The following is a 21,596-nucleotide window of genomic DNA, read 5'->3' as shown; positions in this document are numbered from 1 at the left end:
TCACATGCTAGCGAAATTATGCTTAAAATTCTACAAGCTAGGCTTCAGCAGAACCAAGAACTTCCAGATGAATAAGCTGGATTTAGAAAAGGCAGAGGAACTGAAGATCAAATTGCCAACATTCACTGGATCATAGGAAAAGCAAGGGAATTCCATAAAAGCATCTACTTCTGCTTCATTGACTAAGGTAAAGCCTTTGACTGAGTAGATAATAGAAAACAGTGGAAATTTCTTAGAGATTGGAATACCAGACCTGCCTCCTGAGAAATCTGTATGCAGAACAAGAAGCAATAGTTTGAAGTGGACATGGAACATTGGACTGGTTCAAAAGTGGGAAAGGAGTACGTCAAGGCTGTATATTGTCACTGTGTTATTTAACTAGTATGCAGAGTACCTCATGTGAAAGGCTGGGCTGGATGACTCAGAAGATGAAGTCAAGATTGCTGGGAGAAATATCAACAACCTCAGATATGCAGATGATATCACTTTGATGGCAGAAAGTGGAGAGGAACTAAAGAGTCTCTTGATGAAGGTGAAAGAGGAGAGTGAAAAAGCTGGCTTAACTCAGCATTCAAAAACGAAGATCATGGCATCCAGTCTCATCACTTCATGGCAAATAGATGGGGAAAAAGTGAAAACAGTCTCAGGTTTCACTTTCTTTGGCTCCAAAATCACTGCAGTTGGTGACTGCAGCCATGAAATTGAAAGATGCTGCTCGTTGGAAGAAAAGCTGTGACAAACATAGACAGTGTGTTAGAAAGCAGAGACATCACTTTGCTGACAAAGGTCAGTATAGTCAAAGCTATGGTTTTTCCAGTAGTCATGTATGGATGTGAGAGTTGGACTATAAAGAAAGCTGAGCGCCAAAGAATTGATGATTTCAAACTGTAACGCTGGAGAAGACTCTTGAATGGCCCTTGCACACCAAGGGGATCAAACCAGTCAATCCCAAAGGAAATCAACCTTGAATATTCATTGGAAGGACTGATGCTAAAGCTGAAGCTCCAATACTTTGGCCACCTGATGCAAAGAGCTGCTTCATTGGAAAAGACCCTGATGCTGGGAAAGATTGAGGGCAAGAGGAGAAAGGAGTGACAAAGGATGAGAAGTCTGGATGGCATCACTGACTCAGTGGAGATGAATTTGAACAAACTTGGAGATAATGAAGGACAGGGAGGCCTGGTGTGCTGCAGCAGTTCATGGGGTTACAAAGAGTCGGACACAACTTAGTGACTAAACAATAACAACGTGCTATGTGGTGGTATGTAATTAAGAAGCCAGACTGTCAGGCAGCAACTTTAAAGCCTGTAAGTCTATACCAGTGCTACAGGACTGCAAAGGTATGTCTCCCTGGCCATCATCTTGAGGTGTCCCCTGGACAGCAACCCCCCAAACTGGGGTCCAGATGAGCATATGCGCTTCCCTCGGGGAGAGACCCGCAAGGTACAGTGAGGCAGTGGGAGGGCGCAGAGATGCTTTGCACTAGCCTACCTGCCCCGAGAGAACACCTGCGTCCACAGGGTCTTACAGGTGGCCCTGTCCTTCCAGTCAAAGCTCCAGGACCAGCAAAGAGGCCACCCGGACAGAAAGCCTCGTGTGGGACTGGGGGGAGCACCTCAGATCACCACCTGTGCACTGCCCTGGGTGGCTACCAACCAAGAACCATCTCGCAGACTGCCACATTGCCCTGGGATCCAGGCATGCAAGCCTGGCTGCCTATCAGAGCCAGGCAATCAAGGAGTGGCCCCTGGATAGCAGCTGCAAAGACTGGGAGCCAGATGCCTATAAAAGTTCCACTGGGGGAATCCCAGGGTCCAGAGGTGGTGGGCAGAGAGCCAAGACAGTGGCCACCAGACCCTTAACTTCCCCCCTCAGAGTGCCAGCAGGCCCCCAGATGCCTGTCAGATCAGATGCCTGCCCCCAGGCCAACTCCAAGACCAGCACATGGGCCTCTCTCTCACAAAGTCCAAGCACCCTGCCTTTGCCCTACACCCTGAGCTTTCAGGCTGGTGCATCCCAAGACAGGAACCCTTTAAGAGCCCACTTCTCTCCCATAGCCTCATGGGGCTTGTGGACAGAGCCCTACTGGTTTTCAAAGCTAGATGTCTTGGCAGCCCATCTCTTAGATGCAGATCTTAAAAGTGGAGGCTTCCCATTGCGAAGCTTAAACCTTTTGTTCCTCAGTGAGAAACCATCTCTTCAGGTCTATGATTCTTTAGGAGACTGCAGTCTCCTGGAGAGAATCACCGATAACCTATCACCCAAGTTTCACGGTTTGTTCTTTCATGGTTGATCAATGAATCATAAAGAACAACAGATGCACTTGGGTCATAAGCATGATTCATTTGATGAAAGAGGGAAAAGATAGCATTTGGTCAAAATAAATGTTTTCTCCACAGACGCAAAGAATCAGAATAGTTATTATATTCTAAATGTCATAATTTCATAAGGTTTAAAGCAAGGCTGCAATGTCAGTTGGCTGAAAATAGAAAGTCTGGCTTTTTCATAGCAAAAGGTGCTCTCACTCTAAATGTAATATATTAATTATAGAATGAAAGAAATTAATCAAAATTCTTTTTCTAAAAAGAAACATTGTAGTGACTGCCCACAAAGAATAAGAGCACTATGCCTTGCAAGGAGAAATGCTAATGCATATCAGAAATAAATAATCATATCAGAAAATAAATAATCTGCTGTTTTAAAATATAATACAATGTTGAATTAGAAATTATAGGATCTGACTTCTAATTTTGTCTCTGCTACGAGCTAGCTCAGCCAAGGCACTTCCATCTCTAGAGTCAATTCAGTCCTCAGAAATCACGTGTACATGCTAAGTCGCTTCAGTTGTGTCCAACTTTGAATGACCCTAGGGACTATAGCCCACCAGGCTTCTCTGTCCATGGGGATTCTCCAGGCAAAAATACTGGAGTGGGTTGCCATGCCCTCCTCCAAGGGATCTTCCCAACCCAGGCATCGAACCCACTTCTCTTGTGTCCCCTGCATTGCAGGCAGGTTCTTTACCACCAGCCCCACCTGGGAAGCCCCTCAGAGATCAAAGTAGCTATTATTTACTGAGCTCTCACTAGATACCAGACATTGTTTGGGATGTATAATTTCCATTAATCTTTACCAAAATCTCAAGAGGGAAGTTCTGATGCTGTTGCTGTTTTATAGATGAAAAAGGTAAGGCACAGACAGGCTAAGTAAATTGTGTGTTCATGAAGCAATATTTGATCACAGTTACTTTCTACCATGCTGCGTTCTACAGCCTGGTTTTGATCTTTCAATTCCCAGCTCAGAGATTTGGATCACAAATCCTGGGGTGTTAACATTCCCCTCACCAAGCATTGGGAAGATCCCCAGGAGAAGGGAACAGCTACCCACTCCAGTATTCTTGCCTGGAGAATTCCATGGACAGAGGAGCTTGCCAGGCTACAATCCATAGGATTTCAAAGGGTCAGACACAACTAAGCAACTTACACACACCAGGCATTTGTGGTTTGTTGTTCACTCGCTCAGTCATGTCCGACTCTCTGTGACCCCATGGGCTGCGGCACACCAGGCTCCCCTGTCCTTCGCTATCTCTCAGAGTGTGCTCCAATTTGTTCATGTCCATTGAGTCGGGGATACCACTTAACCATCTCATCCTCTGCTGCCCTCTTGTTTGCCTTCAATAGTCCCTAGGATCAGGGGCTTTTCCAATGAGTCGGCTCCGGGCCTTTGCTCTCCCCTCCTGTCTGATCCTAGTCTATTTCCTCACCTTATTCCTCACTCCCCTTCTGCCCCAACCCTCCCTTCAGTCAAAAAGCTCTTCCCACCTGGCTTGGGAGGAGTCACCTGCATTCCGCCTTCACACCTTCGAGCTCTTGGACCTCCGCAACCTGTAAAGCACTCTCCAGCCTTGTTCCCCTTTCCTTTCCTCCTATCCTTCAAGTCTCCCTACCTCAGGAAGTGAGCACAGCGGGAAGAGCATGGGAGGGAGTGATGAGAATGCGCCCACCCAGCCTTGGCCACAACGTCTGTGTGGGAACTAGGAAATGTCATCTAATCTCTCTGGGCTCCAATTTCTTGATCAACTGATTGCTGGACTCCTGAAATTTGCAAACGTACCAACTAATATTCCTTTAAGCAGTAAACCTCCCTTCCTCGAATTCATTCTTTTTTTTTTAAAGTTATATTTTGTATTGTGGCAAAATATACATAACATAAAACTTGCCATTTTAACAGTTTTTAGATGCACAATTCAATGCCAACATTGGATTTTTAAATTGAAGTACAGTTGATTTATGATATTGTGTTAGTCTCACGTATACAACAAAATGATTCAGGTTTTTTTCAGATTATATTCCATTATAGGTTATTATAAGGGAATGTTGAATATAATTCTGTTGTTCGATATAATTCAGATGTTGCATCAGTTCAGTTCAGTTCAGCTCAGTTCAGTCGCTCAGTCGTGTCCGACTCTTTATGACCCCATGAATCGCAGCACGCCAGGCCTCCCTGTCCATCACCAACTCCCAGGGTTCACTCAGACTCATGTCCATTGAGTCAGTGATGCCATCCAGCCATCTCAACCTCCGTCATCCCATTCTCCTCCCGCCCCCAATCCCTCCCAGCATCAGAGTCTTTTCCAATGAGTCAACTCTATGCATGAGGTGGCCAAAGTACTGGAGTTTCAGCTTTAGCATCATTCCTTCCAAAGAAATCCCAGGGTTGATCTCCTTCAGAATGGACTGGTTGGATCTCCTTGCAGTCCAAGGGACTCTCAAGAGTCTTCTCCAGCACCACAGTTCAAAAGCATCAATTCTTCGGTGCTCTGCCTTCTTCACAGTCCAACTCTCACATCCATACATGACCACTGAAAAAACCATAGCCTTGACTAGATGGACCTTAGACGGCAAAGTAATGTCTCTGCTTTTGAATATGCTATCTAGGTTGGTCATAACTTTTCTTCCAAGAAGTAAGCGTCTTTTAACTTCATGGCTGCAGTCACCATCTGCAGTGATTTTGGAGCCCCCAAAAATAAGGTCTGACACTGTTTCCACTGTTTCCCTATCTATTTCCCATGAAGTGATGGGAACGGATTCCATGATCTTCGTTTTCTGAATGTTGAGCTTTAAGCCAATTTTTTCACTCTCCTCTTTCACTTTCATCAAGAGGCTTTTTAGTTCCTCTTCCCTTTCTGCCATAAGGGTGGTGTCATCTGCATATCTGATGTTTTTAATATTTCTCCCGGCAATCTTGATTCCAGCTTGTGTTTCTTCCAGTCCAGTGTTTCTCATGATGTACTCTGCTTATAAGTTAAATAAGCAGGGTGACAATATACAGCCTTGATGTACTCCTTTTCCTATTTGGAACCAGTCTGTTGTTCCATGTCCAGTTGGACCTGTTGCTTCCTGACCTGCATACAGATTTCTCAAGAGGCAGGTCAGGTGGTCTGGTATTCCCATCTCTCTCAGAATTTTCCACAGTTTCTTGTGATCCACACAGTCGAAGGCTTTGGCATAGTCAATAAAGCAGAAATAGATGTTTTTCTGGAACTCTCTTGCTTTTTCCATGATCCAGCGGTTGATGGCAATTTGGTCTCTGGTTCCTCTGCCTTTTCTAAAACCAGCTTGAACATCAGGAAGTTCACGGTTCACGTATTGCTGGAGCCTGGCTTGGAGAGTTTTGAGCATTACTTCACTAGCATGTGAGATGAGTGCAACTGTGCGGTAGTTTGAGCATTCTTTGGCATTGCCTTTCTTTGGGATTGGAATGAAAACTGACCTTTTCCATTCCTGTGGCCACTGCTGAGTTTTCCAAATTTGCTGGCATATTGAGTGTAGCACTTTCACAGTGTCATCTTTAAGGATTTGAAGTAGCTCTACTGGAATTCCATCATCTCCACTAGCTTTGTTCATAGTGATGCTTTCTAAGGCCCACTTGACTTCACATTCCAGGATGTCTGGCTCTAGATGAGTGATCACACCATCGTGATTATCTGGGTCATGAAGATCTTTTTTGTACAGTTCTTCTGTGTATTCTTGCCACCTCTTCTTAATATCTTCTGCTTCTGATAGGTCCATACCATTTCTGTCCTTTATCGAGCCCATCTTTGCATGAAATATTCCCTTGGTACCTCTAATTTTCTTGAAGAGATCTCTAGTCTTTCCCATTCTGTTCTTTTCCTCTATTTCTTTGCACTGATTGCTGAAGAAGGCTTTCTTATCTCTCCTTGCTATTTTTTGGAACTCTGCAATCAGATGCTTGTATCTTTCCTTTTCTCCTTGGCTTTTCGGTTCTCTTCTTTTCAAAGCTATTTGTAAGGCTTCCCCAGACAACCATTTTGCTTTTTTGCATTTCTTTTCCATGGGGATGGTCTTGATCCCTGTCTCCTATACAATGTCACGAACCTCATTCCATTGTTCATCAGGCACTCTATCAGATCTAGGCCCTTAAATCTATTTCTAAGTCCTTAAATCTATTTCTAAGTCCTTAAATCTATTTCTCACTTCCACTGTATAATCATAAGGGATTTGATTTAGGTCATACCTGAATGGTCTAGCGGTTTTCCCTACTTTCTTCAATTTAAGTCTGAATTTGGTAATAAGAAGTTCATGATCTGAGCCACAGTCAGCTTCTGGTCTTGTTTTTGTTGACTGTATACAGCTTCTCCATCTTTGGCTGCAAAGAATAGAATCAATCTGATTTCAGTGTTGACGATCTGGTGATGTCCATGTGTAGAGTCTTCTCTTGTGTTGTTGGAAGAGGGTGTTTGCTATGACCAGTGCATTTTCTTGCCAAAACTCTATTAGTCTTTGCCCTGCTTCATTCCGCATTCCAAGGCCAAATTTGCCTGTTACTCCTGGTGCTTCTTGACTTCCTACTTTTGCATTCCAGTCCCCTATAATGAAAAGGACATCTTTTCTGGGTGTTAGTTCTAAAAGGTCTTGTAGGTCTTCATAGAACTGTTCAACTTCAGTTTATTCAGCGTTACTGGTTGGGGCATAGACTTGGATAACTGTGATATTGAATGGTTTGCCTTGGAGACGAACAGAGATCGTTCTGTGATTTTTGAGATTGCATCCAAGTACTGCATTTCGGACTCTTTTGTTGACCATGGTGGCTACTCCATTCTTCTGAGGGATTCCTGCCCGCAGTAGTAGATATAATGGTCATCTACGTTAAATTCACCCATTCCAGTCCATTTTAGTTCTCTGATTCCTAGAATATTGACGTTCACTCTTGCCATCTCTTGTTTGACCACTTCCAATTTGCCTTGATTCATGGACCTGACATTCCAGGTTCCTATGCAATATTGCTCTTTACAGCATCGGACCTTGCTTCTATCACCAGTCACATCCACAGCTGGGTGTTGTTTTTGCTTTGGCTCCATCCCTTCATTCTTTCTGGAGTTATTTCTCCACTGACCTCCAGTAGCATATTGGGCACCTACTGACCTGGGGAGTTCATTTTTCAATATCCTATCATTTTGCCTTTTCATACTGTTCATGGGGTTCTCAAGGCAAGAATACTGAAGTGGTTTGCCATTCCCTTCTCCAGTGGACCAAATTCTGTCAGACCTCTCCACCATGACCCGCCCATCTTGGGTTGCCCTGCGGGCATGGCTTAGTTTCATTGTGTTAGACAAGGCTGTGGTCCCAGTGTGATTAAATTGACTAGTTTTCTGTGAGTATGGTTTCAGTGTGTCTGCCCTCTGATGTGCTACACAGTAGGTCCTTGTTGTTTATCTATTTTATATCTAGTAGCTTGTATTTCTAATTCCCTCTTTAGATCACTGATTCCCAACGGGACAAACACAGAGTTGCCCTGCTTGAAACTGAGGCAGGTGACCTGAAGCCAGCTTTCCTTTCTCTCCACAGTTTCTGCAGCACCAGCGGGATCTGAGGCCGGAGACACCAGACTAACTTAAGTCATTCATGCACAGCCTTCTCCATTTTTTATCATATTAGCATGATTCATGTTCTATCATGTACTTACATGTGCTTTAAATCAACCCAGCATTTTTTCTTAAATAAGTTTCTTTTAACAAGAAACTTTGTAACACCATTGCAAACAGAAAAACAGTATCACCTTCTGTAAATAGAATGTAACATACATAAACATCATATATAATATTTATTGTATATATATACACTTACATATATATTAATACACTCAGTATGTCTATACATATATGTGTGTGTATATATAGATATATACACTACACACCCCATACAGATATACACAGAGACTCATATACATACTTTGAAAGCAAACCAACATTATTACATTAACTTCTAGCCAACATCCACCCACCACAGCCTGCAGCCCACTTTCTTTTTGTGTTAGCAGCTTGGAGCCCCCATACCTAGGGGTTATCCCACTGAGGGGTGAGGGCCTGGGGTACTTATACACCAAGTCCTGCCAGCGGCTGGTGCTGCTTCTGGGTGGTGTGTATTTCCTGGCACATCTGACTTCCCTCAGTTATGAAAAAAGCTCCCAGGCAAAGCGATGCAGAGACTGGCCGCTGGGGATCTGCTTGATCATGAGGAAGTGGTGAGTCCGGGGAGTTAGGAGATGCTCCCACAGCATCTCCAGCAGCGCCATCTCCCCTTCAGTACAATGGAGAGGGGCTGCCTTCCATGATGGCTCAGGTCTCTGATGACATTCAAGGGCCTCCATCGTCATGACGTGGTTCTCATCCATAAAGAACTGAGAACCCTTTGCTTTCGTTCCTGACTCCTTTTCTCTAATAAAATATCTGTTCCTGGTGTGGGGATATTTATATCACAAGATAATAGTTTTTCTGAAAAACCAGCATTCTTCTCCAGGTAATCTGAAAAACAGTCGTCACTGTACTTTGGAATGTGAGAAAGTCACGGGATCATTAATTCAGCTTAAGTAAATGAATGATTTCTCTTTGAATGTCTGCCTCATTCAGCCATGAAATCCTAGGCAACTCCCAGAAAGCTGTGGCCCAGAACACTTCAATCCCACTCAGAAGACTATTTATAAGGATGCCCCGTGTGCAGTAGTCTTTAACAGTTTTCCCCCCCTTCTCGAATGTTCTCTAGCATAGATGTCATTTATGCAATTCAGAGAAAGGCGTCTCAACAGGATTAGTCAGCAGCCAGTCCTCTGACGCAGCTTCTGTGATCTAGTTAAAAATAGGAAAAGAGGATGTTTTGCATAAGTCATCACCATTGTGCAGTATGGGAGAACTGGCCACTTTTTTTTTTTTTTTTGGTTTCCACATCTTGTTACTTCATCTAAAAATAGATGAAAAGTCTGTCCCTGAATCTTTGGACAAGACCTTAGCTTCTGTGACCTATGTTCTCTGGTCCTCCCCGTCCCTCGGTTCCTTTCTAGGCTTCCCTTCACCCGTGCCATTAACAATCCCAGTTCTGGCCTTGAGCTTGGGCTCGGGCTCAGGGCCGCTGCCTTTCCTTCCCTCCTAGGGCTGGCAGACTCCATGGCGGGCAGGGACCAGGTAGAGAATATGTGGGGAAGCTGACCAGGTGGAGGGGCACACCAGTGGGCGCCTACCTCATCCAAATAGAGGGCAGCTCTTCCTTCTTTATCCCAGGTCAGCTGACTTGCCCAGATCTGCTGGACACCCAGAGCTTAGGGAAGCTCACTATTATTTTAAAGCCTTTAAAAACATTTAAATTAATTTTTATTGGAGTACAGTTGCTTTACAATGTTGTGTTCAGTTCTCCTGTTTAGTAAAATGAATCAACTATACATCTACATACATTCGCTCTGTTTAGGATCTCTTTACCATTTAGGGAATTACCCCTTGTATGGTATGTACAGTATGCAGAACCAACACTTTTAAAGATATCTCTTACTGGGTCATAGCTTAGGTACACATTTAGGATAAACTTTACATTATCCTCTGATGCACTCTACTGCTAAATTAGGATATGAAGAGGTTAGGAGAAATCAGAATTGAAAATTTTCCCTTTTTTTAATTGAAGTATAGCTGATTTATAATGCTGTGTTAATTTTGGGCATAAAGTAAAGTGATTCATATATACATATATATTCTTTTCCCATGTCAGTTATTGAAAAATAACTTGTGCCAAACAGTAGGTCCTTCAGAAGTGAATTTTTGATGTACAGCCAGAGGAAAGTTGCTCTATGGAACTTGGAATTGTGTCTTAGCCACAATAAATGGTCTGCTACATAGAGGCTCATTGGGAGTTGAGGAAAAGCTCTAGATGGAAGAGCCCAGGAATCCACTGAGCTGAGGGACCTTATAAGCGAGAGACCCAAGTGTAGCGATCCATCTGGTGTCTTATAGGAAGGCAAGGAGTGGTGAAAGGCCCCAAGCAAGGAACAGGACGAGCTGCTGGACCAAGGACAAGCCCAGCCATGCTGGCAACATGTGGCAGGCAGTTCTCCTTGCAGATGTAAAAATCTACCTTGGAAAAGAAAAGAGCATGTGATCCTGAACCACCATTAGTGGGCCTCCTCTGAGTGTTTCTTAATATAGGTGACAGCTGAGAAAGAGACTGAGGTCGAGACACGTGTTACGAGGGGACCAAGATGGATTCTAAGAACAGATTGGCTAGATCCATCTTCAAAAAAGTGATGAAACCAGGTCGGGAGCCTTAAGACACAAATGGGCCAGTCTAATAAAAATGACACAATAAAATGAAATTAAATGTGCACTGTGAGTGGATAAGAATCCTCCTGCCAGTGCAGGGGACATGGGTTCAATCCCTGGTCCAGAAAGATTCCACAGGCTGGGGTGGGTGTGGGGAGGGAACTAAGCCCCCGAGCCTCAACTCTTGAAGCCCACACACCTAGAACCCATGCTCCACAGCGAGAGGAGCCAATGCAACGAGAAGCTGGAGCACCGCAACCAGAGAAGGCCTGCACACAGCAACAAAGACCCAGCATGGCCAAAAATAAGTAGAAGTGGTCTTACACTCAAAAAATAGATACATACATTTTTTAAAAATGGACCTTTTCAGGTACAAAAGGAAAAAACATTACGTGCACTGTGACTCTTGTGCCTCCTTTTTCTTGGAACGGTGTTCAGATTGTCATCGGTGCCAAGGGTGAGGTCGCTGCTGTCTGCCCATGGCAGTGACCAGCGGGAGGCAGAGTCTGCCGACGTAAGTGAGAGTTTGAGAGCCATATGTTACTTCAGGAGCCAACTGCTTTTCCTGGAGACTCTTTCCAGGGCTTTACAATACACGTGGAGAAAAAAAGTTTTGAAAGGAATCAATGAACATGTCTGGCTGACAAGGGAACTTGTTTCTTGGCAAAGAAGTTGTCGAGAAAATTTTTATTTCTAGTTGGAAAAAAGAAATCATGCCATAATGTGTTTAAATGCAATTTTTAAAGTTAATTTTCTGAGAAGACAATGTTCCCTTAATGTAAGACATTCTATATCAGGACAGGATGTAAACACACTGGGAACTGCCAGAGTTAGACATCTGAAAAAGATACGGCAATGCTTGGTAATGAGAGGCAGGGTGACTGTGGCATAATGAAGGAGCAAGTTGCCATGGAAACAAGCCACTGAGTGGAACGTGGCCATCTCGAACAGACACACTGTGTGAAGGGAAGGGGAGGAGACCGGCTAGATGGTCAGGAGTTCTCAGGAGGGATCACGAAGGTGGTTCCACATGAACTATGTGGCACTAGGTAGAAAGCCAGAGGCTGCCCAAAGCCACCAGAGAGGGGAATAAAATTCATGGCTTGTTGGGTATTTTGAACTTGGCTTTACTCATTAGTTTTTCATTCATTGGTTCATTCCAACAGACATTGATCAAGTGCCTTCTGAATGCCAAGCGCTATGCTGGGTGGGTGAGGCTACAGAGAGGAAGGAGACGTGGTTCCAGGTCACAAGGAGCCTGCAGTCTCTGGATGAGCAAGACCTAAACACTGTCCTCAAGTTTTGTTCCTAGGAATCCAGCCTCTCCGTGCCAGGGTGTGCCACCTAATCCAGGGTGTCTGCCAAGCTTCCTTCCAGATCCAGTAGCATCCTTGCCACACTGCCTAGGATTCCAGCTCCTTCTGAACTGATCTTCTTGGCTTCCAACTCCATCCTTACATCAGATCTTTGTACTTCCTGGCAGCCTTTTGGGCTCAGATATCCACGTGCTTGTCCTAACCTCTTCCCTCCCGTGGCCTCCTGTTGAGCTTTCTCGGAACTTGCCTGCAGCATCCAACTCATTTCACTGTCCTGATCCTCCCAGCTCAGTACATCTGCTCCATGAGTTCTTGAATCTGTCCTAGCCTCCACTTGGCATACCTCTTTTGGGATCCGGCTTTTGCATGTGGCATTCAGTAGGGATGGTACAATGACTCATAGTAAATGCTCACATTATAAGCTCTTCCCTAACCCCAGTTGCTCTGCATATCAGTGAACTATGCCTCCAGCTTCCTCCTGTGGGACCCAGCAACACCTCCTCCTTCTCTGTGCCCTGTTAAACTTGTTCAGTTCTCGGTTATTTTCTCCCTTTCTCAGCACCCTCCCCTCAAAAGTGCCCTTCTGTTATGACAGTGATCTCACCAGTTTATTTTTAAGTTTCCCATGGCCTTTACAATCTCTCTCATTCTGAGTCTTTTTTTTTTTTTTTTTTACTACAAACCAACTTTCAGAATTGGTTTGTAGCTCAGATGGTAAAGAACATGCCTGTAATGCAGGAGACCGGGTTCAATCCCTGGTTGGGAAGATCCTCTGGAGAAGGAAAAGGTAACCCACTCCAATATTCTTGCCTAGAGAATGACTATGGACAGAGGAGCCTGGCCAGATACAGTCCGTGGGGTCACAAAGAATCGGACATGACTGAGGGACTAACACTTTCCTTTTTCAACCTCTAGAATAACTGATTTTTGGTCCTGAAATTGAGTTTATAATCATATTATACTCATTACATTCATACTATTTTATTGTCCACAAGCATCACTCAGTTCAACACAATAAAGGAAGCAGGGCAGATATTGCCATTTCCATTTTATGGATCAAGAAATTGAGATGCAAAGAGACTTGCCCCAGACCACACACTGTGATGAAAGCTGTCCTTTCACCCCAAATCCTGGGCTCCTTGTCCATGTCATGTGTCCTCTTGTTCGTGAGGCACAGCTTTTGGGGCTCTGAGTCTTTGCCTTCACCACCCCCACCCCCCACAAATTATTCTAAGAATCTTTCCTTCTTAGTGTTAAACCATTGTCCTCCAACGAATTTCAATAAGGAGAAATACCCTCAACTTTTCCTCTTTAGTTAGAACCATGACATAAAGGTAGATTCTAGGATTCAGAAACCTTCATTTTTCTTTTGTTGCCATAAGAAGGTGGAGGAGGAGGAGAAAAAACAACAACAACAACAACAAGAAAATCCTTTTTTTTTGACAACTCCCTCAAAATCCCAGCACTACTGACATAGCAGCCACTCCTTAGAATCTTAGTAATTTTTTTGACTCCTTTCCCCATAACATTTTCCATTATAAGCTCCCTGAGGGCTATGTCTACATCTTCTTAATGCACTGTAAACCTCTCTCCCTCTCAGCAGACCTACACCCAGTAAATATTGATTGGAGGGGGCGCAGCGTGTTCTTTTAGAAAAGAGAAAGCAAGCGGTCTTGTTACTAAAATTCCCCAGACGAGAGAATGCTTTATGGCGAGTTGACGGCGAGTTGGCCATAAGGTGTAAAGCGACTCAGAGAATTGTAAACCACTTAAGAAAAGAACACAGGCCCGAGAGAAGGGGGAGTGGAGAATAAATAATCCCCAAATGTCTGTCTGCAGAGCTGTGAGTGGAGCTTGGCCAGCTCCCGGGTTGCTGATGGGAGGAAATGCCCCTGGAGGGGGTGGGGTGGGCACTCACTCAGCCCTGTGGGGGCTGTACCTGGTCACGATGGAGACTTGACCGTCAGAGTCTCACTAGGTGATGAATAGGATGGGCATAAACATGAGGTGTGGGGGAGTTCCAATGATGGTCTAGACAGCCAACAGTGATGCTGAAAACTCCGTCTATGAACCTGTACCTAATCATATCTTGGAAAGTAATAGCGTTATTGTTGGCCAGGCAAAGGGGAACACAATGGTCTCATGCCTCAAAAACTGTGTGTCCCAACCCAGGAGGATTTGGTGCAGAGTTTTATAGGGATGGTTCAAGGGTGGAGTTGCTAATAAGGATCAGGGTGTGTGCACCTCCTTTAATCTGGCTCGGGTGGTCTCCTCCCTTGTCTCTACATCCCCTCCCTTCCCTGATTAGCAACAGTTCCAATCTGCCTTTTGCAACTCAAGGAAGGTCATGGGGGCTGGAATCTATTCCCTATAAACAAGAAACGGGGAGCACAGAAAGGCTTCTATGCCCAGGAGCCCTAGAGGGTCCCGCATGGTTTCAATAAGGGCCTAATAAATATTACATTAATGGTCAATTGAGCATGTTTATAGAAATTATTAAAGAACATGCCAAAGGTTCTGTGTTCTTGTGGAGCCTACATCCTATTCTAAGATGAAGAGCAATGCTTGAAAAAGCCCTGTTAAAGATTCCTAACTCCAACAGCTTGTTATGGAAACTTCGGTTGGCTCATAGAGCCACAGTGGCCTGTCCCCAGTGAACCTCCATGACTGATGGCCCTGGATGAGCTGACCTCTGATCTTGCCATACTGTTCCTTTTCCTAGAACGTACTTCTTTTTCTCCTCTGCCAAGTGTGACTGTCTTCATCAACAGGATTTAAAATCCTTTTCTTTCAGCAAATCTTTCCAAACTCAGACATTTTCCTTTAAATTGTCTCAGCCACAGTACTTTAATTTTTGTTCACCAAGCCCATTGTGAAGGTCTGCCTTGCGTAAAACATTGTACTGGTGTTGTTTGGGGCACGAGCTGTTAAGAAACCGTCCCCTGCCCTTGAGGAACTTACAATGCAGTTGCAAATACTTAGAATAATAAATATAACATAGCTATTTTGTCATGCTAGATTATTGTATGAGCTAAATTAAACAGTGGGCAAATATATTTCACAACTGGTCATTTTTAATTTTATAAACTTCCCTGATATCCTATGGATAGCTCCTGAGATAAATGCCTTCCTGAGTCCTGAACACAAATAATGGTTTGCTATACTGTCCATCTTCATTTGTGAATTATTTCTTTTTTCTTCCTCCATCACCATCATCTTCTTTGTCTTCTTTTCCTGAGACGAATTCATTGAGCGCTTCTTTGTGCTACTCACTGTACATTTGAGGGACAGTGGCAGCCAAAACTGAGGGACTCAGGGGGACTTCCCTGGTGGTCCAGTAGCCAGGACTCTGAGTTCCCAAAGCAGGGGGCCCAGGTTGGATCCCAGGTCAGTGAACTAGACCCACACGCTACAGCTGAAATCCCACAGGCTGCAACTAACACAGGCTTGGCCAAATAAATAAATATTCAAAAACAACAAGCAAAAAACTGGGGGTTTTGTTTGTGTTCTATAAGCAGTAGGTGTTTAATAGTAAATGATAGACCCATTGCCTTTTTCTTTCTTTTAACATGTCCACTGTCCAAAAAGAAGGAAAGGGAGCAAGTGGGCTTGATACAAAGAAATCTAATTAATCTATTTGTGCTTTCAGGGGGGTTCAGCAGCAGGCAAATGAGAAGGCAAATAAAAGAGTAAAAACAGGTGGGGGGAGGGGCAATGAGGACAGAAGTCACCTTCCATATCATCTCAATTAGTCCCTTCAAAAGTGCCCCAAGTGAGGAAGTGTTATTAACTGTTCCCACGTTACCAATGGGGAAACAGACTCAGGAAGGTCAAGTATCTAGATCGTCTGGTTCAAATCCAGCTCTGTGACTTTAAAGCCTGTGACAGGCCCATAATCTCTCCCCCACAGGATGCCACCTCCTCTACGGTGGACAGGCAGAGAGGAAGAGAAAACGCTGAGAGAAGCGGGTCCCAGGTGGAGCCGCAGATGCCGGCCCTGGGATCTGCTGGACCTGCAGGCGTCACCGAGAGCCAGGCTCTGCTCATCCTCCATGTTTCCTCTTGTAGCTCTGCTGATTTCTCAGCTGATCCAGGCCTCAGGGCCCGCATGCCCATGACCTCAGAGTTCTCTCCAGGCCTGTGGTATTCCTTCTCCCTGTACCCATTCACTCCACCCTTCCAGCCTTGGCTTCCATGCTCCTCCAGCTGTCAAAGGATCTGGCGCTCCTGAGCCTGGTGAGCTTCCCCACAGCAAGGGGACAGTCAAGACTTTGGCAGTCTCTGGGCAGTGTGCTGTTTATTAATTCATCACGTTCCTATTAGCAGAAGTCCTAGCTGGCCTGTGCTGACCGCACAGTATGGGCTTTGTGATCCTCACAGCATCCATGTGCATTAGGAAGATGCTATTATTCTCATCTTATAAATGAAGGAACTGACGCTTAGGAAGATCAATTAAACTGCATGATGAAAAGGACCTCAACCTCATTAGCACTCAAGAAAATGCAAATTAAATCTCCAATAAGATAACTTTGACAGGATAAGATAACTTTGTTGATTGGCAAAGCTGGTAAGTTGGACAATATCTAATGTTGGTGAGAATCTGGAGGAACAGAAACCCTTAGCCTGTTATGGAGGGCATAAGTTTCCACACTGAAGAAGAATTTGCCAGTATCTAACTAACAGTCTTGCTCAAGGCATTCACCTTAGAGAAATGTCCAGTGAACACAAGGAAATCAGTACAAAAATGCATAGAGCAGTGTTGTTTGTGGTAGCAAGATAATGGAAACAAGCTAAATGTCTATCAACAGGAATGTGGGTAAGTAGACTGTGGGGTGCAGTTATACTAGGAAATACTGGATAGCAATAAAACGGATAATAACTAGCGCTAGGCCTATCAGAACAAATAACTTCCAAATATGTGAACCAAACAATACACACTAAAAAAACAAACAAACAAACAAAAAGCCTAGAAAAAACCTATACATCCTATATAATGTTTTTTAAAAATTTTTGGCTGAGCAACATGTATAATCTTATTCCCCAATCAGGAATTGAACTCATACTCCCTGCATTGGCAGCATAGAGTCTTCACCACTGGACCACCAGGGAAGTCCCTATAATGGTTTTATGAAATTTAACTACATACACAACAATGCTTAGAGATATGCACATATATAGCAAAGATATAAAAGTTGTACATGGGACTAAAACACCAGATTCAGGACATTGGTTACCTTCAGGGAGGAAGGGGAAATGAATAGAGAGGTACACGGGGCTCTTTAGCTGTAAACTTTTCTTTTTTAAACAGATAACAGGTAAATAAATGTGATTATGTCAATTTTTTTTTTTGCTTTTGTATGTTTTGATAAATTCATATTGTATTTTAATTTTAAAAACCACTTAAGTCCTCAAACTAGGAAACAGAAGTTTAGATCCCATACTTTTGCGTCCCAGTATATCATGCTGTTTATCAGAGGAAGTAGTGAATATTAAAAAAAAAAAAAGCTACTAATTCCGTCTAGTCTTTGGACAAGACTTGAGAATGTAATTGTTTAGTGACTAAGGGACCCTTATTTTGTGTACCAGAAGCAATCCTGAAAAACATGGCATCATGTTTTTCCATTGCCTTATGTCATTATTTAGAACTATGTTTCTACAGACATTATCATGACAAAACCTAATGAGAGCAACAAAGGGATCCTGATATTCATTTCGAATTATTTTGTTGATGCAGATCCTATGGTTATTTCATTCTCCCAAAGAAATCCATCAAATACTAGTAATGAATCAGTATTCTTCATTTAAAGCCCTCCCTGCTCCCTCAGGCGGTAAAGAACCTGCCTGCCATTGCAGGAGATGCAAAAGACTCGGGTTCGATCCCTGGGTCGGGAAGATCCCCTGGAGGAGGGAACAAAACCCACTCCAGTATTCTTGCCTGGAAATCGCATGGACAGAGGAGCTTGGAGGGCTACAGTCCATGGGGTCACAAAGAGTCAGACATAACAGCCACTAAATCAATCACTACCACCACACTAAAATACTCCACAAAATTAATCCTTATTTTGTTGAAAGTTCACACTAACTTCATCAGTATCAATCTAGGAACTCAGCAGGAACTCCTTCATGTCCTCCAATAATGATCCATCAAATGCCCAACAGTTGACACTCTGGTAGATGCTGGGGAAGTAACGGTGGACCAGATGGTCCTTCCCTGAACAAGTTTTCTGTTTCCTGGAGGAGGCTGACAAGTAAAACAGGTAGCTATGGTACTATGGGATCAGGTACATGGTGGCCCTGATAGGGAGGGTCAGAAAGTGGACCTAACCCTACCATGCTGGGTCTGGGGAAGCCTCTGAGTGAGGGTGATATTTAAGCTGAATTCTACAGGATGAGTGAAAATTGGCTTCTAGATGAGAAAGTAACAATACTTTCTTTTCAGAGAATTTGGTTATCATATTGTCCAGTTTTTTACTATCAATCAACATAGAGAAGAAAAGTGGTGAGATATTTCAGGGTCTCTCTCACCTGAGGAAAAAAATCCCTGTGATTCTTCTGTAGATGTATTATTGTTGTTCAGTAACTAAGTAGTGTCTGACTATTTGCAACCCCATGGATTGCAGCACACCAGGCTCCTCTGTCCTCCACTATCTCCCAAAGTTTGCTCAAATTCATGTCCACTGAGTCAGTGATGCTATCTAACCCCCTCATCCTCTGCCACTCCCTTCTTCTTTTGCCTTCAATCTTTCCCAGCATCAGGATTTTTTCCAGTGAGTAGATTCTTCGCATCAAGTGGCCAAAGTATTGGAGCCTCAGCTTCAGCATCAGTCCTTCCAATGAATGTTCAGGGTTGATTTCCTTTAGGATTGACTGGTTTGATCTCCTTGCAGTACAGAGGACTCTCGAGAGTCTTCTCCAGAACCGCAAATCAAAAGTATCCATTCTTACTGGTTTGGCCAAAAAGTTCATTCAGCTTTGGCTGTAAGGTTTTACTAAAAACCTGAACAAACTTTTTGGCCAACCCAATAGTTCATCATCCTTTTTGTTCTGTAGTCAAGATAAATCACAGTCTGAGTAAACTGGATTCCCCACTTCATGGATCACAGCCTGCTGTGGCGAAGGGGCTTGTATAACTCAATGAGGCTATGAGCCATGCCAAGCAGGGCCACCCAAGACTGAACAGGTCATAGGGAAGAGTTCTGACAAAACATGGGCCACTGGAGAAAGAAACAGCAACCCAATCTAGTGTTCTTGCCTGGAGAACCCCATGGACAGTATGAAAAGCAAAATGATACGATGCTGGAAGACGAGGCCCCAGGTTGAAAGGTGTCCAATATGCTACTATGGGAGAGCAGAGAATGATTACTAATTTCAAGACAGGTTTCAGCAGTAAGTGAACCAAGAATTTGCAAATGTCTGAGCTAGGTTTTGAAAAGGCAGAAGAACCAGAGATCAATTGCTAATGTTTGTTGGATCATGGAGAAAGAAAGGGAATTTCAGAAAAACATCTACTTCAGCTTCACTGATTACGCTAAAGCCTTTGACTCTGTGGATCACAAAAAACTGTGGAAAATTCTTAAAGAGCTGGGAGTACTAGACCACCTTACCTGTCTCCTGAGAAACCTGTACTCAGATCAAAAAGAAACAGAACCTTGCATGGGACAACTGCTTGGTTCAAAATTGGGAAAGGAGTCCATCAAGGCTATATATTTAACTTACATGCAGATTACATCATGCAAAATGTGGGCCTGGATGAATCCCAAGGTGAAATCAACATTGGTGAGAAAACTATCAACAACCTCAGATATGCAGATGATACCACTTTAATGACAGAAAGTGAAGAGAAACTAGAGAGCCTCTTGAGGGTGAAAGAGAAGAGTGAAAAAGCTGGCTTAAAACCCAACATTCAAAACACTACGATCATGGCATGAAGTCCCACTGCTCTATGGCAAATAGAAGGGGGAAAAGTGGAAGCAGTGACAGATTTTATTTACCTGCACTCCAAAATCTCTTTGGTGGATGGTGACGGCAGCCATGAAATTAAAAGACGCTTGCTCCTTGGAAGAAAAGCTATGACAAACCTAGACAATGTATTAAAAAGCAGAAGCACTACTTTGCCGACAAAGACCCATATTATCAAAGCTATGGTTTTTCCAGTAGTCATGTACAGATGTGAGAGTCGGACCATAAAGAAGGCTGAGCACTGAAGAATTGATGCTTTCGGATTGTGGTGCTGGAGAAGACTCTTGAGAGTTTCTTGGACTGCATGATCAAACCAGTCAATCCTAAAGGAAATCAATCTTGAATATTCACTGGAAGGACTGATGCTGAAGCTGAAGCTCCAGTACTTTGGCCACCTGATGCAAAGAAAAGAGTCATCTGAAAAGAGTGATGCTGGGGAAGACTGAAGGCAAAAGGACAAGGGGCAGCAGAGGATGAGATGATTCTCTGGGTTAGATAGCATCACCGACTCAATGGACACGAATTTGAGCAAACTCTGGGAGATAATGAAGGACAGGGAGGCCTGGTGTGCTGCAGTCCATGGGGTTGCAAAGAATTGCACATGACTTAGCAACTGAACAACAGCACAAAACTGGATTTCTACCACCCTTTATCAAAAGTGGGAATACATCCCACATCTGCGTGAGTAAGTTGGGGCAGATTTGCCTGCCATGAGAACATAAGTGCCTGGATTTTACCACATGTTTTTAAAATCCCTCTTGGCCTAGTTACCCAGGAGAAGAAATAGAAGCTTAGCCTCTCTGCATACTTGAAGGATCACAGCATAGAAAAGGAAGCATGGGGAGGGAAGGTTTCATTGTAGCATCTTTCAGCCACACCGATTCCATTTAATGCCCTCAAATCCTGTGTTCATTGGTGTGATTGGATAATTTGCCTTGGAGGTATTCTAAGGTTGAGTATTCTATTTGATTACATGGGGTTTGCTGAGAAATCTGATTTCCAAGAGTTTGGAAGCAGATGTCTCTCAGGAAATTATGCTTTCGAATCAAAAAACCAACCTCCCAGACTCCCAATCCCATTAGTTAGGAGAAGACATACATAACTGGATAACAGGATATAAAATGAAGATCTAAATGTTTTTAATTATAATAAAGATCTAAATGCTTATGAATTACAATAGAATGTAAAATCACAAAGTTAGCTATTTTAAAATAAATGTAGTCATTATAAAACTTTAAACAGGAAAGTGATTTTTAAAAATTCAAAGTAAGAAATCTGGTACAAGCGAAGATGACATTTTAAAGTATTGTCAATGAATTTTCACACAGACTTTTTCTCTCACAATAATATTCATTTATATCTTCAATCTTACACAGCAACAAAGTCACAGTAAGAAAGACAGCAATTGCTTCTGAAAGGAAATCAAAGAAGCCTAGAAAGATTATTTTTTCAAAAGGATCTTAGGGAGTTGAAATAAGGCTTGCTTCTCCACGGGCTGACAGCATTTAACTGGGACGGGAACAGCAGCATCCTTTTCTCTGATTTTACCTTTGAACAGAATAAAAGGAAATGAGTGTAACATTCTCCCCAACAAAGAGATGCAGAACCGAAGCCTAACCCCCAAGAAATGTTATAATCAAAGTAAACACCAATCTCACTCCTACAAATGCTGGTAATAGCATGTTACGCCATTCAACAGAATGTCTTCCTCTTGCTAATCTTCC

At 43.4% G+C, this 21,596-nt stretch overlaps 2 protein-coding genes across 5 annotated transcripts in view; one reads left to right on the top strand and one right to left on the bottom strand.

Moving 5' to 3' along the window:
• The window catches only part of DCSTAMP (dendrocyte expressed seven transmembrane protein), a 42,149-nt gene extending 25,272 nt beyond the window's left edge, over positions 1–16,877 (top strand). Inside the window, exon 5 of the mRNA XM_069600404.1 lies at positions 15,824–16,877. The gene's annotated coding sequence lies outside the window, so the exon portion shown is untranslated. The remainder of the gene's footprint in view (positions 1–15,823) is intronic.
• Positions 16,878–20,989: 4,112 nt separating this feature from the next.
• Positions 20,990–21,596, bottom strand: part of DPYS (dihydropyrimidinase) — a 99,401-nt gene continuing 98,794 nt past the window's right edge. For all 4 annotated transcript variants that reach the window (XM_069600399.1, XM_069600398.1, XM_069600400.1 and 1 more), the window contains one exon: positions 20,990–21,420. The gene's annotated coding sequence lies outside the window, so the exon portion shown is untranslated. The remainder of the gene's footprint in view (positions 21,421–21,596) is intronic.

This window comes from Ovis canadensis, chromosome 9 (genome assembly GCF_042477335.2).
Source record: "Ovis canadensis isolate MfBH-ARS-UI-01 breed Bighorn chromosome 9, ARS-UI_OviCan_v2, whole genome shotgun sequence".
Taxonomy (NCBI): Eukaryota; Metazoa; Chordata; class Mammalia; order Artiodactyla; family Bovidae; genus Ovis; species Ovis canadensis.
Note: the sequence above shows the minus strand (reverse complement) of the source record. Positions and strands in the feature narration are given on the sequence as shown.